Source organism: Bactrocera neohumeralis, chromosome 6, assembly GCF_024586455.1.
Source record: "Bactrocera neohumeralis isolate Rockhampton chromosome 6, APGP_CSIRO_Bneo_wtdbg2-racon-allhic-juicebox.fasta_v2, whole genome shotgun sequence".
Classification (NCBI taxonomy): Eukaryota; Metazoa; Arthropoda; class Insecta; order Diptera; family Tephritidae; genus Bactrocera; species Bactrocera neohumeralis.
Genome location: NC_065923.1, coordinates 43490074 through 43496073, shown reverse-complemented (window position 1 = coordinate 43496073; position 6000 = coordinate 43490074).

Here is a 6000-nt window from a genome sequence, read left to right as displayed (position 1 = left end):
TTTGAAACGTTAGATTGTTCAGACATTTACGATAATTTCATTTAAAAATATAGTAATTTTGGGCATTTGCTTAAAATTTCTTCGGAAATGTTGTCTTCCAAAGCTGGAATAGTTGCAAAGAGGCAAGTAGACTGAAAACAATGAAACCAGTGAATAACCAAACGAGAATGTTACTAAAAGCTGAAACATCACTATAAAAGTAGCAAGAGCAATATGTGTTGAAACCACATGTCAACCAAGTTCAGTTCTTCCATTTTTGGCAACAAAATTGTTAGCATCTTGGTTGACATATTTTTCTGTCGACATGCCACATGATTCTTTAAACATTTTGAGGGAAAACTTCGAGAAACAATTCGTCTCAAGAAATGGACCCGTAAGTTGGCCAAGATCATGAGATTTAACATTATTATTTAACGCTAATTTAAGTCTAAGCGCCATCCGTAATTTATAAAGACAACATATTTTATTTGAAATTCAGATGTAAACCGGCCGAAATTAAACCGTGAGTTGGGCATTCAGTGCCCATTCTCATTTTCGATATTGAATTCGTGGGGTGAAATTATCTTCAAAAAGTAAATGTCCGAATTATCTATTTACGTTTCAAATAAAGAACCGATGAGATTTTGCAAAAACTATGATTTTTTTAAAAAGTTATAAGTTTAAAAAAACCCGATATATACAATACAATATTTTTGCAGACACGAATATATATTTACTAATGCAGTACAAAAAATCACTTGCTTAGCTCTATATAACAACGTTGGGTTGAGATCCACATTTTCGCAATTGAAACAGAAGACACGTTAACTTGGGTTGCACCGAAACTATGGTTTAAAACCCTTCATAAAAAAATTTTGAACGGTCAGTTTGTTTACTTGAGTGCTATAGTCACTATAAATTGTCAATTCCGACAAAATTTTTAAGTGAATAGTTCTTTTTTAATTGCGATAAATATACTTTTTTGAAATGAGCGAAGAATTGGCCAAATAACCAGAAGAAAATGAGGAAAATATTTCAAATTATTTGAATGCTAATGGTAGCGACGACGATGATGGTTGAAGAGAACCTAAATTTGGAGATGCTAATGGATAAGCATCGGAGATGATAATGCTCAGCCCAATAGAGCTCCACTTTTCGAAGAATATATCCGCGAGGAGGCTGTTGTAGATCCGGACCCTGACAAAAGCAGATTTCATTTGTCAAATACGGTTATTGAGGGTAATTATGGGAAAAATATTGTGGTTTAGGAAGGAAACAATCAAACTCTGTGGTGGTCAAAGCGAAGGCAAAGTGAAAAACGGTGATTGGAACTGGCGCTGGCAATGCATAGATAATCATCATCAACATTCAAGGAAAGTTTTGGACCTAAAAGCAAGGCCTTCATACGCGTTGAAGGCATTGCTCTTCATACGAATAAGAAAGCTAAAAGAATAATACGGGCAAATATGCATCAAAACACAAACTAAACAATAAGATATTGACAAGACACAACTGCCAAAATTATTTACATACTTTGAAGAAGCTAACAACACATTCGAAGAAAAACGTGCTAGTGCTTTCATCTGCTCATGAAAGCGAAGATTTAAATCCCGTAACAAAAAAAAACACAAAAGTCATGCATGCTTATAATGATCAAAAAAGTAGGGTTGATACTTCTGACAAAATACTACGTGGATGGCCCATGACATTACTTTATAATATCATATTGCTGGACAAAATGTTTGATCGATCACCTCATGTGGATCACCAGAAAACAAATATTTTTCAAAGAACGCTCTATGGAGCTAGCACAGAATCAATTACAAAATCGATTGAAAACAAAAACTAATTCTACAACTTAAATTGCAATGGACTTGATTAATTCCAAACGAGTTCCTGCAGTGGCGAGCTCACGTCCAGCAATAAAGGTAGGCTTTCAAAATTCATTTTATTTCAAAATTAGTTCATTTTCTAACAGATCAACGTTTTGAAACGGCGATGTGAAATCTGAAATACTGCTAAGATCGATAATAAAACAACAGCAGTTTGTGATCATTGCCTTATTCCGACATGCTCCAAACACCATATAAGAACGTTTGAAAAGTGCTATTTTGCAAAATACAGTGCCAAAACTGATACGTACTCACACAATGGTGAAGATCGGACAATACTCCAACAACGTCTACACGCAATCAAAAAGACAGCGCTGAATTTCACCCAATTGAGCTGTTCATAATTAAGAATTTATTTGATTTTCTTATTCTTAAATAAAAATACCTTTGTTTCTAACAATAAACACAAGTTTCATTAAATTATTTGCATAAATAAGCGAAATATAAAAAAAAAAATTTCTTAAAAGTCTAAATTTCCATTCAAATACATTACTGGGCACTGAGTGCCCAAGTCACGCGATAAAGTTGTATAGCTATTTCACGGTTCTAAGGTTAACCTCTCCGAGTGCGTTCATCAGCCAATATAATCTCTCTACGCTTCAACTTTACCTCTTTGCATTTAAGGAATCATTCAATTTATTACGGTGCTCCAGACAGAAATTCTATACCTACCTTTACGTTTCAGTTTCTGTCAATGAGTGTGAAACATAATAATTTAATGCCATATAAGAATTAATTTTCAACTTCGTAAGATGAAAATGTCCGTGGTATTCAATTTAACAGAATTTTTTTTGATAACTGCTATCAGGAAGAGGTTGTAAAAATTTTAACATTTTATAACTCTCCAGCATCGCAAAGTTACCCCAGCACTTAACTACTTGTTAAACAAAAATTCTGTTCATCAATAAAATCATTGCTAAATAAAATCTGCAATCACAACTCTCTTCCCAACAATTCATTCACTCGTTCATTCATTTCATTTTGATTTTTTTGATTTTAAGATGCAAAAACTAAAATGTGCATTCATGTATGATGCTGCACACTTGGGGATTAAAACAATTAAAATCATAAAGTTGAATACGAAATGTGAGCTTATATGGTACACATCACTACACGAGTGAATATTCATAGCATTGTGTCTGATCAGGCAGCAGAGAAACCGCAAGAGAGTATTTAAATACTGAATATTTATTTTAACATAAGAAAATTAATATCGTTACAAAACTTGCAAAAGCGTTATTTCTGTGTTGAGGAACAAGCACATTTCACATATTAAAATTGTCGACTCGGAATGACTGGATGTTGATTGTTTCACGTATTTTACAGTAATGTTCATATACAAATTTGTTGTTTGTATGGTTAAGGGATCATCTCAGTGTGAAATTTTCGAGAAAAAAAGTTTTGTTACATTATCGGATAGTATACACTATAATAAACATTCTCTTAAATTTTGAAATCGATTATACATATGCTACCGAGACGAAATATGCTTCCATTTACATAAAGATGCATGTGTCAAAACAAATAGAAGCGCTCTTGGCACATATCAACACTTCAATTTTCATGAAAGATCTACTTAAAATATTCTTTTGATATCTTTGAGATGAAGACCATATCAATAAAATTTCTTTTAATATCGGTTAATTTCTCAAGTTTTCTGATATTATCGTGCGTAGCAGAAATTCTTGGACGTTGACTCAAGTTATTATTATTCGGACTTTTAGTCTACCCGAGATTGCGCAAACTACTTAATAATATTGTTTCGCCTATTGTGCAGTTCAGGAAATAATCCATCCCATCCTCAATTTTTTGAGTTTTTTAAAAATAACAAAACTTGCACTTCTTCAAAATGATATACTTTATTTTCATGAAGTAATACTCCTCTTACCAAAACAAAAATTATAACATTGTAATATAAGAAGCAATAGAGACTTTAATGTAAATATTTGACCAGATAACCTCACTAGTAAATTATTTCCCTTTACTTTTTGTTGGTCTTTGAAATACAATCAACAACATTCTATCCTTCGTCGAGACTCCCCAGGAGGTTCATTCTTTCATAATCAGACGTTATCTTCAAAAAGTGTCAGTAAAGAACCGATATTCAAAAAAGTTATCAAGCTCTTAAAAAATCATATATTAACTAAACGTGTCAGTTATATTCAGGTATGCCACCTATGCTAGTACACATCGCCTTAAAAATATAAAATATTCACCACCAAATATTATACTGTGTTGGCAGCCGAAAACTCTAAAAGAATGAATGTGCATACGAAAATAGATCCTCGACGTTCAGACCCTTCTGAAAATTTTTTTCCCACATGCAAAATTGCTAACTCCATATACCGCAGGAATATTATCTGTGGTCACTTTTACAAGTAGCTACTGGAAAATTATAAGCTCTTTGTACTCCCCAGACAAAAAAATAAAAATAAACCATGCACATACTTCACAAAGAAAATAATCAACGAATTAGAGAAACACTGTCCGTGGCTTCCCATAATATTTTCCGCATCAAGCATGTACGAGTATACCATCATATCATTGTTAGTTGTAGAAGGGACAATAACCACTATAAGGAAGCAAGAACACTAATTTATTAATATCTGCTTGAAATGCATAAAAGAGAATAAGGTTATTAATATCCTCATTTTAACTTAAAAAGGTTACAAGTTTACACCGTGCTTATATTTTGTGAATATTCAAGAAAATTTTAACAAGGCTGTGAAAGAGCCAATGTGGTTGGCGCAACATAAACAAAAACATATACGAATTGTCCATATAAAATGGTACATATGTATAAAAGCAAAATGTGACTAGTTTACACTTTAAACCTGCGAATCGGCTATCTCGTGAAAATTTGTTGTACATAAGTTAAATACCATTTTACTCGCAAAAACTACTTTAAGTTTTCTTTGTAAAAACAGGCAGCCGCAAAACCTCAATATTCGTTAAAGCAACCATCGTGCATTCAAACTTGTTTTTGCTTAACAGTAGCAAGCAATTTACAAACAATTTGCGTATAGTTGGTGCTTAGAGATCGTTTTCACTTTTTTCTTTGCTGCGGTGCTTTGAAGAAATTCGTGTGTGGTATGCTCACTCGCTTATCGTATGCATGAATTTGCAGGAAATTTGCAATTGTAGATGTGTCGGTATTGTTATTCGCAAAAGCTCTTCTGACTTGATGCCTGGCCTTTGGTAACCCAAAGTATTTTTATGCTTCTTTAACAATTTTTATCGTCGTTTTTCTCTTTCCGCTTTCCCTTTAACACTTTGCGCTGACAAATAATTTAAGCTACTTTTTGGTCGAACAGCATAGGAACTTCGAGCTGGCTGCTGATGCTAATTTAAATATGCCTTAGCTAAATAACTTAACTTCATCATTTAACGGAATTTTAATGCAACTGAATATTTACCAATTGATTCCAAAGTCACTTTTGATATGCCATTTGAAAAAATTCTGTGTTAAGGACTATTTATATCAGCGGTTCTATCAATCGCAGAAAGTGGGGAATATTTAACGATTTTTTAGTCAAGCACTGCTAAAGTTACATTATAAAGCTAAACGGAAGTGTATGTATTGTCTGTTCAAAAATGATGTTATGCTGATCGTGATTGGTAACATCAGTGGTCAAAGGCTTCCGCGTTTTTGCTACTATAATTTTTAATTTCAAAGGGTCCGTTGTTGATTCACAATTTTAAAATCAGAAGTTCACAATATTCTTGCAAACCGAATTTTGTACTCGATACTTTCTTTTTCGCAATTGAAAGACTTGCTTTTATTGAGATGTATAAACAAGGAAAATTTCAAATTAATCAGGACTTTGTGAAACTAGCGTCCCCTGGCGCGCCATCTATATATCGACATGCGTTAGAATCTGCTATCTTTATCAATTGTCCAGTGAGAATTTCATGACATTTCATGGAATGGAAGTGAAGTTATTCCGTTTTAAGTGTCAGTATGTTTGTGTTATCGGTGCGAAAATGAGATTCGAACAAAGAGCCAACATTAAATTTTGTTTTAAAATTGTTAAAACTTTTACCGCAACGTTTCAATTGATGAAGCAAGTTTATGACGATGATTGCCTATCCCGTAGCAGAGTGCGCGAGTGGTTTCAACGTTTTCAAA